Raw genomic sequence first — 11,719 nt, 5'->3', positions numbered from 1 at the left:
AAAATAAGCTTTGTAACGACGTCTTTAGTGCCTTTTATGGATCTTGAGAGACGAAATGACATTAGTGTCAATGAAGGCCTCTCTGAGCCATTGGATTTCAACAAAAATTGTTTGTGTTCCGAAGATGACCGGAGGTCTTACGGGTGTCGAACGACATGAGGGTGAGTAATTAATGAGATAAATTTCATTTTAGGTGAACTAACCCTTTAAATGTTTAAAATAGTTGTAGTTGGAGTATAGCATCACTTGTGTATTTAATTACGAGCAAACAGAACAAATGACCTGTAAACTCATTGTCATGGTTTTATTCACAAAAAGTGGCATATCTCTAATATATGTACAGTCAGTGAGGTGCAGCACACATCATTATTATAAAGCCTGGTGATTTTGTTACTTTCTTTAACCTTCATGAAAAGACCTGTTGAGAGTCGCTAGAGGCCAAATGCCTCGTGTTGCCTTTTTCTGCAGATGTGCTACAGTCTAATTATACGCATGTAAAGTGTCTAGCGCTGATGATCTAAAGCACAGCCAAACCTCATAAGTTATAAATGTCCAGACTCAGAGTAGAAGTGAAAACTAACACAGTAAAAATCTCCTACCAGGAGAGACTTAAGACTCAGTATGCTGTCAAAAACCAAAAGCCTGGTTGTCTTATTTTTACTGGATTAATTTATAATCGAACACCTCATAGAGAGCTTTGATAAACGATGTGTCAGAAATCCTCTCCTGCTCCGTGTGCCAATGGACATGTAAATGATAATCTGGAGAATGGTTGTATTGCAGGCTGGTCATTAAGTTAGGGGAGGCCCTGGTAAAGCTCACTAATGGTTCCTCTGTGTAGGATTAGCCATCTCCGGTCGTTTCCCATTTAGGGAATTCTTTTTACCGTTAAACCTATATGTCATGTTATACTGCACGGTTGAGGTCCCTCTCTGCCATTATGGGGTGTTAGAAGGCCTCTTCTAATGGAACTGACACATATTTGTGTAAAGACTCAGTTCCGGCAGCATCTTTCCGCTGGTGTCCTTCAGCGCTGACCTGTGACACTGCTTTGGGTGATTTCGAGTGCACATTTTAGGCAAAACAGAATTATTTCGCTTTCTATTTTCCACACAGAAGAAATGAAGCTTGAAATGATTTGATGATTTCACCTGGAGAACTTTGAGAGACGCGCAGGATATGAAAACACTTTGAAGTCATGATGAGAATTAGGATTCCAGCTTAATGCTCTGATGCTCCAGCAATTTTCTCTCTAATGGTGTGATTACATAAAGATGTATAACCCAGACATTTCCCCACTTTTAAATGCCTTGCACCTTATGTATTTTCTAATGGAAAATAATGGTAGTTCCCACCTTGTCCAAGTCTGTGATGGCCGGTGTTGTTTTATCTTTAGTACAAGCATAGGAAGATTCCACTTACTGACAGATGTCTGGACATTTCCACCATGACATCACCTACAAAAACAGTCTTAAATTCTGAAATGACTTCATAGCTGTATGGTTTAGAGGCCAGCTGAGAGATAGTAGAGGTCCGCGAACATCCCGGTTTATATTTCAGAAATTGAGAATTCTGAGATGCCCAGACACTGATAGTATTGGTATTGTATGCACTAGACTCCTGAAATCTTTCTAAAAGCAGATGCTTTTTTTACTGCCTTATTTCAAAGCTTTCATACCAGCTAGAAAATATTTCCCAATAGGCCTACTGATTTTAGCAACGCGATCACATGGTAATGCATATCAATAGTACGAGTGTGCAATCTCGTGGAATGTATGCTTGCTACGCAGTTTTTCGCGTGCATATGATACGCACTTTATGGCGTGTATATGACACACTCTTGGGTAGGATTAGGGTGGTGGGGTGGGTGGGAAAAAATATGCACGCCAAAACTTATTTTGGCGTATACATTACACAAGATTGCACACTTGTACTATTTATACACATTTTTGTGGAATCGGGCTGTTTTTAGAGTTAACTTGCATTACATTTTTTTTATTATCATTTAAGTGTCAGTTTGTGATTAAAAAAGACACTATTTACTTTAATATTTATACAATGTTTGTTTTCATTTTGTTATTTTATTTTTTAAGTTTTTATTGTATATTATGTAATCAATGCTTTATCATGAATAATTCTACCTTCACATGCTATCGGAATTATCCTAAATAATAGTTTCCTGGTTAAAAAAATGGAGATGATTGCCCTTTCATGTCAAAACTTGAATGCGATGAGCTCGCAACTTCAGAAGTGGGAAGTACAACATTTCTGATAGCATGTGAAGGCAGCATAAGTCACGGCTGAAGGCGAGGTTAGTGCAACTCTTTCAGCCGTGACTTATTCAAGATACAGCACTAGCCCTTGAGTTTCTATTGCTTTCCTAAAATGGTTTCCACACACAACAAATATTTAAGCCAAAAAATATGTATCAATGGTGGAAAAAAGCTGTTTAGGAGAGAGTCAGTCAGTAGCGAAGAATTTTATATTGAAAGGAGAGAAACTTGTGAACATGGAGCAAGACTCAACTGACAAGGGCTTTGACTAATAGTGCCCATTACCTCTTAAAAAGACAAGATGAAGTAGCAGATATGTATGATGCTGAAAATACAGCTTTCCATCACAGAAGTAAATTACATTTTAATATACATATTTACTGTAAATAGCAGTGTAGCCGGGTCAGAAAATGCTGCAAGGACAATTCAAACTTGCATCACTCAAATGAATGAAAAAGTTTGAGCTAACTTCTAGGTTACAGATATGGCATAGCTCCTGGCTTTTTCATTCTAATTTGGATGTTAAAAAGACCCAATTAATCATTGTGTTTTACCTCTATTCACCGGACCATCATCTGACTGATTACAGGTAGTTGACCATGTCTACATAGACAAATGACTAATGGCTTCAGTCTTTGAGCCCCGAGACAAGGCCAGGTCTGTGAAATCTATGCTTGCACATAGTTCCAGGAGCTCTCTCTCTCTCTCTCTCTCTCTCTCTCTCTCTCTCTCTCTCTCTCTCTCTCTCTCTCTCTCTCTCTCTCTCTCTCTCTCTCTCTCTCTCTCTCTCTCTCTCTCTCTCTCTCTCTCTCTCTCTCTCTCTCTCTCTCTCTCTCGCCTTGTGGTGGAATGTTGATTTTGGAGAGTTTGGTGAAAAGTAACACTCTTGAGAAAGCAGCCCCGCTTTGCTCTGCCTGAAACGTACATATATGCGGCCCGTCACCCTAGACTCACTGTTTTCCTTTAGCATTTTTCTTTTAGTGTGTGCATTATGTGTGCAAGGGAAGCAAAAACAAACTACACTACAGCCCTTCATAGAAACCCCATATGAACGCACTGTAAAGTCCAGAGGTTCTCCAACCTTGGTTGAGAGTTTTTCTAATGTTGAGTGTAAAGGAAAAGAAAGGTTTTTCCATTATTCTTGCTATAGTTTAAATTTGCACTCAGTCCTCCATATAAAGAGATGTCATAACTTGTGCTGGCCGGGTGCTGCAGGTTCATGTTTCTTTGTTGCCGTGGCTCACTGGGTGTTGAAAGGAACCAGAGGTGCGGAGTGATGCTGCCGAGATGCACATCCTCCATTGCTCCCTGCAGACTGGATAGTGCCAAAACCAAACCACATCCCTCTATTATTGTTGATGAGGACTGTGGGTTATTTTGTGGGTTATTTTAGACAGGAGGGTATGTGGCTGGTTTGACTGCAGGACACAGTGTAACATGGAATTGGATTGAGGTTGGACTCGCCTTTTGAGCTTAAATGGATTGAAAAGCATAAAAAGGCAAGACGAAACAACTTCATTCATCAAACTGCATAGTTTAGGATAGTGATCAATAAACATTGAGATTAATTCAGATGTCTGGTTTTACAGGGTTAGAAGGATATTAGATGATGTTCATAAATCCGAGCATATGATTTTAGTATGAAAAATTTGGTTGATCACCATAACGACATTGATATGTGGTTGGTTTGGTTAGTCCACCATGTTCTGATGTTTGCCATACAGTCTTGCAGTTTTGTTTCATGTGCAATCTGGATCTTCGATTGAGGTTGGTCATAAGAGACACGCCTTTCACAAGCAGAGGCAGGCCATTTGTGAGATGATCCAGATGTGGCTTTCTTTTCTTCAGCAACTTATTAATAGCACTGGAAATGACAGGTTGGATTGGAGAACGTGTCTGGACTTTATTTGATTATCCGTTTACTAATAGAACGAGACATTTGGGTAAAATATACATCAAGTTTGTGCCTCATAGTTCCAGTATGTTGGTTTATTGTGAGATTACTAAAGCAATATAAAAGGCAGAAGGTATTACCAGAGACAGAGATTGTTGAAGCAGTCTGGGCCATAATAGATGTTAATGCTGCCTGTTTCTCCAAGCATGTGTTATTTAAACTCCAGATATTTTAGCACAGGGGAGTTTAGCGCAACATTCATCTCCAGATGAGGCAGGCCCCTGGAGAGTGTCTGAGAGTGATTGTATGAACATCCTATTGAGTTTCAGATCATTTGGGTCTGGCATTAAGGAATGCCTCTGTGCTTGGTTGGGCTTTTGTCTTAAACCATGTTGTTCTGTTTAATTTCCTGTCAAAGTGGCTCACAGATTTGATTTCCTGTCGGTGAAACTTTATCTGGCTCGCTACATATCAGACGACTCGCCTCTCCTGTCATTTTGAGATGGGCTCCCTTCCGGTCTCTGCTTTGAGTTGTCTGGGATAAGAACTGGACTGAGCTCGTCGATGATGACATGTATTGGATAAGTGGAGGATGTGGGTTTGAAATACCCTTACAAGCAGGTCAGATGACTGGGGTTTGTAGATTAGGGGGAACTCAGAGTCTGGGATCAGTTCTTATTTTTGAAGCAGTCAGACCAGTTCCCCATTAAAGCGCCTGTTTGTGTTGAGAAGGGGTTTCAATCCCTCCCCGCACTAATTGGAGCGACATTCAGTGTATCAGTGTTGCTTCCTGAACAAATAACTCTAAGATGGTTCCTTTTTTGTGAATCAAAACCATCTAGCGCGACCTATATGACCTAAAACCCATTCCTAAACAAATTATTTTTATGAGCACATTATTTTTATGATTGAAAGCCTTATAGTGCGATCAGTGTAGTCAAACTAAATTCTGAATGAATGAATCTGACAAGATTATTCTTTTTAGTGAATTAGAAGCCTGCAAAAAGTACAGTCTAATCGATTCCCAAACAAATAACTCTTATTTACTGATTCTTTTTAGTGAATCAAACACATACAGCTTAACTATACACTGCAAAAAATTCCATAAAAATAGGGCACAATGTACTGTATAAATATGAAGGAATTTTCCGGATTGGTTTTTTACAGGTGTTTACCTGTATTTTGAATACGTGTGTATATGTGTTTTAAGGGTTAACGGAAATGTCCGTAAAATTACTGGATAATGTACTGGCAGAAAATTACCAGTACATTTTTATTTTTTATTTTTATAGTATAATACATTGTTCTACATTGTGACTTTTGTCCTAAGTGTACTCACTGGATGTTCTAATAGTTCAAAATCCTACCTGCTAATGTTCAGCAGATCTTGCACCGTAATGTTACCAGGAGCACATGTCAGTGAATGACCACACAGTCTCACTTTTCAGCACATATTGACGTTTGGTCAGGAGTCTCTCAGCGTCAATTTTTAAGGCACAGGGAGCCCCTTTATCGTTTTCAGACACACAGGGTACTCCATTTGATTTCAGCTGTTTGCCCAATGCCAATGCATTTAATTCTTTGCATTTGTAAAAGTAGACATGATTTTATGAATATATATATCGGCTACTTTTAAATATTTGGAGCAACTAACCCAACTCCTTCCCAAAACCTACCATTTCTAAACAATATAAAACACGTAACAATTTTTGAAATGTGTTCATGATCTTCGGCGGATGGAGACATTGATTGCTTTTGGCGATTTTCTTCACACAAATCAACCGTTTGGTCTCAGAACTTGGAATATTTTTACTTTTTGAAAAATATTACGATTGCATCTGTCTGACCTGTTAAATCCTGTTTTTTATAATACACAAATGGGTAGGTTTAGGGATGGGGTTGAGTTACTTATTCAAACAATAAAATAAAATAAAAAAATAAAAATAAAATAAATGTAAATAAAAATTATGCAGGTTGATTAAATTGAGAATCACACTCCATGTCATAAAGGCAAAATCATAACCCAATATATAGCTTCATCATGACAATAACCATGCCCAATGCGTCAGTATATGACGCCAAAGGTTTCTCATTGTGCCCTGTGCATTAAAAAGTGACGCCGAAGGGAACTGACCAAGAGTAAATACATGTGACGTGTTGGGTGTGAGACCATGTTGCAATAACAGCCGATCAGTTATTAAATTTTTTTTTCTTTCTTCTGTGGTCCACTGAGTGCATAGATATTTTCATGCAGAGGGTTATCATAACATGACCTTCTGAAACAGTAAAACAAAGCATTCCTTCTCCTTATGCACTTAGAATTAGGCTCTGTTCCAGAACCTATTGAGCTGTGTACGGCCTAGATAGGCAACTGAGATCTAGGGCAGCCTTCTAAATGGAATGAAAGCTCATAAGTGATTTGAAACAAAAATATTAAACAGCTCAACTGTTTTCAGCATTAATATTAATCATCAAAAAAAATTAAGAGCACCAAATCATCACATTCAAATGATTTTTGAAGGATCCCGTGACACTGAAGGCTAAAGTACCAAAACAACAAAAAAGTTTATGCTGTGTTCACGCCATGCCATGACTGTAATTACGAGATGGCAACCCATGACTTTCTCTCCGGAGCTGTTCACATTGTCAGACTCGGACTTATGTGTTTCTATGTCAACTTTATCAACACTGAAATCAATCTGCAGCAGTTAGGTGGTACAAAGAAGTATAAGTTCTTTAAGTTGTTTGCATTCATTATTATTGTTATGTGCTCTGAGACATGAGGTAAGTTAATATTGATGCTTTGGCAGAATCTGTTGTGTGCGTTCATGTGTGCCAGGAGACATGGCTTTTGAAAACGCTCTGAAGGGGGGTGGGATCTCGTGCTTTCGAAGCTAACATGCTATTGAATTTACCATACCTTTGAAGGTCCCTTTCTTCGCGATTCCATCTTTCAAACTTTAGTTAGTGTGCAATGTTGCTGTTAGAGCATAAATAATACCTGTAAAATTATAAAGCTCAAAGTTCAATGCCAAGCGAGATATTTTATTTAACAGAAGTTCCCTTTCAAAGCCTACAGCGAACGGCCGGTTTGGACTACACCTCTGCACTTCCTGGCAGGAATGACGTCACTAGAACCGTTTGTTGACTAACCCTCCGCCCACAAGAACACGCAAAATAGGGGGCCTGGTCTTGTTGCTCTCACACGTGGAGAAGAGCGTGCATTCAGCGCTTGCATCTCCCCGTTATGGTAAGTAATCAATTGTCAATTGTGTGAAAAATACGTTTTTTACATACGAAACATGAACTCATGTTATATTGCACACTGTAAACATAATCAAAGCTTTGAAAACACGCGAAGAACGGGACCTTTAAAGGAGCTGCTCCTTAAAAACAGATAATTTCAGACAGAGGGTCAGAATGAAGGTTGAAAATAAATGTTTTTCCATATTTGTTTTTTGTGCAAAAAAAACTTAATTAACATTATTACAAAGCTCTGTGAAATACTTGATTCTGATTGGTCAATTGCACATTCCAGCGGTGTGTTATTCCCAAGCCTGCAGTCTCCCTCTCATTTACTGAAGCTTTCGCGCCTCGATCGCCCCCCGGTGACCGGTCCCAGTATAGCCGCCCCTCTGTGTTTTCTAATGGACGCGAGGCAAACTTAATAATAAAATTACACTTCAAAAATTTTTCCCCAAAGTTAGTTTATGTCACTGAAGGCAGTTATCATCACGATGATTTCATTTCAGGTGTTCGTTTTAAAAATAAGTTTACTTTGAGTTAGTTATTTGATGCTATAAAAACGGTGGGTGACGTCATGATTGACAGCTGAGACTGACGTCTTCTCTGAGTGAAGTTGTCACTGAGGCACTAACGGACTTTTTTCGAAATTTTTGGGAGCAGATTAGAGCATTAGCTTTAATTTCTACATTTCCATAACTGTTTATTTCACACCAACATAATTAATTGTTCTGCATCTGCGAGAGTGTGGGCGGGCTTTTGATATCGCGACTGTACTTCCTGCGCTCTACTGCGCAACTCCGGTCCCGAAATCGCTACTGCGCAGACTCGGTCCCAAGATGTCCGTGCCGTGCAAGGCCTCCTGAAAGCTTCAAATATGGCAAGCGGAAACGGATGATGTCGAGTCGTCCATATTTTTTTACGGTCTATGGTTATTCCCAGATAACAACCGCTAAAATTGAATAACACACCGTTCATCTGGGTACTATAAGTTAACTTGACCGGTACTACTTATATGCTTAACGTGTCACTCCGCCGGTGCTGTCGTCGACTGTCTGGTGCCATCGTGTGACTGAAACACTTAACCACCACGAGTTACGATGGAAAAAGACTTTAAAGCTGATGATACACAGGGTAACTTTTTGAGCAATGTTACTGGGCAATGTTGCTAAAAGATGTTGCTTGGGCACTTTTCCATTGAGAATGGGCAACAAATTTCTGTCTGGATATCGAAAAAGAAATGTGTCGCCCATTCTCAATGGGAAAATGCCCAAGCAACATCGCTTGGCAAAATTGGCCGGCAGCATTACTTAAAAAGTCAGCTTTAGGTGTTTTACTCATGATTTACTCACCCGAGTCATCCTATGTGTACATGACATTCTTCTTTCAGACGAATAAAATCGGAGTTATATTCAAAAAGTCTAGCTAATCCAAGCTTTTTAATGACAATAGATGTGTAAGTAGACAGTAGATTTAATAAAGGCATTTCGTCTGATCGCATTCCGTATTCAACTTATGGGAAAAGTGTTGAAAGTGCCTCCGCAGTTCAAAAGGCCGTACATTAAATTGTACATCTTGAATTGCAAGAAGGCACTTTCAACTCTTTCCACTGAAGGTGATCGGCAAAGCTTTAAGTTTTATACATTAAAGTTTTAAAACATTTTTCTTACATTAATGCAGTGATTCGCTTCAGAAGCCCCCAGAGCCGTGTGGAGCACTTTATTTGACAGACAGATGCATTTTTATGAACTTCTACCTAAAACTAGCCTACTGACAAAGCATGGATTAGCCAGGACTTTTTAAATATGACTCCGATTTTATTCATCTGAAAGAAGAATGTCATGTACACCTAGGATGACTTGAGGGTGAGTAAATCATGGGCTAATTTTCATTAATGGGTGAACTATTCCTTTCAGCATTAATTTCAACATATATGGTAAAAAACAAAAACAAAACAAATTCAGCAATAGATAGGCTTAAAACAGTTTTGCTTTGCGGAAGCTTTGCAGAAGCCCTAATAAAATATTTAAACTCAAGACAATATTTTGTGTCTAATTTACTTGAGTCAAGTAACTGTTAGCCGTCATTATAAGCAGGATAATGTAAATCCAGCCAGTTGCTATCGCAGAATAAACCCCTTCAGAGTGATGCAAGACCCAGACACTCTGTCGGGGTTTATTCTGCAATAACTGGCTGGGTGTACATTATCCCTTACTTAAAAGCAACCTCAAGCAACATTAAAAAAAATATATATATATTTTTAAAATCTGTCATGACCCCTTTCAATTATTGTAATAATATTTCACAATATTACTCTTTTTACTATATTTTAAATCAAGTAAATGCAGCCTTAAATGGTAAGCATACACTGTAAAAAATGCCTTTCTTACTTAGTATTTTTGTCCTATTTTAAGTCCAAATATCTAAAAATTCTTACATTAAGAAGCATTTAGTACATAAGCAAAAGTTTTTGTCTTGTTTTGTTTTGGGAGAAAAATACTTTAAAATTAAGTGAGCTTTTTCTTAAAATAAGAAAAATAATCTTGTTTTCTGTTTAAATTATTTTGCTTACCTCATTGGCAGATTATTTTGCTTATTTCAAGCAAAAGCTCACTTAATTTTGAGTAACTTTCCCCCAAATAAAGACAAAAACTTTTGCTTGTCTAGTAAATGCTTCTTAAATGTAAGAATTTTAGATATTTGGACTTAATGGAAGTGTATGTAAGATTGTGGCCAAAACTGGGACTGCAATCACTTTCAAATGACTGTAGAGCGGTGTATCCCTCTCCCCCTCCCCCTGACTCGAGGTTGCCAGATAGGCTGAAGGATCAGCAGGAACATTTGTAGCTGCAGCTGTGGTAACTAGAGCAGAGCTTGCAACCCGGATGCCAAAACACTACTGACTTTGTGATTGGTCGATAGGTGGAGGGCGGAGCTTCAGGCCAAAACACAACATGTCAACATCAACATCAGTTAAGGGCTGCAACAACAACTTTTAAAAGACAATATCCAGGCCGGACTACTGTTGTCATTGATGTAAGTATTTGAAATTAATGTGATTTCACTCCTTTATTTCTATTTCCTTCCATTGCCCTTTTCTTTACACCCACTAATTAACAAGATGTAAAAATACTGAAGATACTAAGCTCAAGAGTTCTGCAACATAAGCTCAATTTGCTGCCAGACGAGTCCCACCGAGTGTGTTTGTCAGCACGCATTCGTATGTGGGTCAGAAAACTGAAACCCTAGGCTATCGTTCCTCCATCCACCTGTGAATAACATCCTTCAGGGGAGAGCCGTTGACCATATGCCATTTTGACACCTTAAATCAACACTCAGGTTTAGCCCAGCCATCTCCAACCACAAGCTGTTTTTACTGAAAGCTTTACAACCTGTCACCTAAGGGTAGGAAGGTGTTTTTTTTTTTTAGATGTAGCAGGGCTCATACAAGAGTTCAGGGACAGAAACAACTCTGGAACTTGAATCAGTAATGCAATGTGAGAGGCCCATATGACTGCAGGGTGGCTGTTACTCTGGTTTAATGAGACAACCCTGATGGCACCACACAGCAGTCATTGCACTGTTTATTTCTGCCTGTCTAGAGAGATATCCTCATTCTGTGCAACACTTGCACTATAATGCTGATTCATTTTCTTATGTTTACAAACACTGTCCAACATAAATTTGCTCAGGATCTTAAGGATCTGGTTATGCAACCAAAAGTTTGTTTAAAAGTCAGTTTTCAAGATGTTTGAGATTCTTGTGTGAGATATAGTTACACTATTTGTCATGCAGTACATTCTGTTCGGTGGCAGTTTGGTTTAAAACCTCCAATCAAAAAGAACTGGATTTTTGCTGGTGCTCGCCTATATGTTGCTGTGTTGCTAAGGTGTTCTGTGTGGGACTACCTTTCTTTTTGGCAGTTCTGCCAAATGTACATTCAACGCTGGACGTGCAAAACAGGCCTGAGTATTAAACATAGGCCTGTTTTGCACATCCAGCATCTGTAGCACATACATGCCGCTACAGCTGCAACCGCAAAATCGCATTGTACTTTCCCACTGATAGCGAGGGGACTTTTTATGCCCCCTTTTTAAAAAAAAGATCTCTTATGTCCTCAGAAATGTTCATGTGGCTCAAAATACCTCACAGATCATGATTTATTTTTACAGGTCTGTGAGAGCCAGAAATCTTGATTTTTTTGTAGGTGACCGAATACTTATTTTCCGCCATAATTTGCAAATAAATTCTTTAAAAAATCAGTGTAATTTTCTGGATAGACAGAGTTGAAGTGTACCTATGATGAAAA

At 38.8% G+C, this 11,719-nt stretch overlaps 1 protein-coding gene across 1 annotated transcript in view; it reads left to right on the top strand.

Moving 5' to 3' along the window:
- Nucleotides 1-10,332: 10,332 nt before the first annotated feature.
- Nucleotides 10,333-11,719, top strand: part of LOC137092751 (synaptopodin) — a 53,189-nt gene continuing 51,802 nt past the window's right edge. Inside the window, exon 1 of the mRNA XM_067457176.1 lies at nt 10,333-10,446. The gene's annotated coding sequence lies outside the window, so the exon portion shown is untranslated. The remainder of the gene's footprint in view (nt 10,447-11,719) is intronic.

The sequence above is a fragment of the Pseudorasbora parva genome, chromosome 11, assembly GCF_024679245.1.
Source record: "Pseudorasbora parva isolate DD20220531a chromosome 11, ASM2467924v1, whole genome shotgun sequence".
NCBI lineage: Eukaryota > Metazoa > Chordata > Actinopteri > Cypriniformes > Gobionidae > Pseudorasbora > Pseudorasbora parva.
Note: the sequence above shows the minus strand (reverse complement) of the source record. Positions and strands in the feature narration are given on the sequence as shown.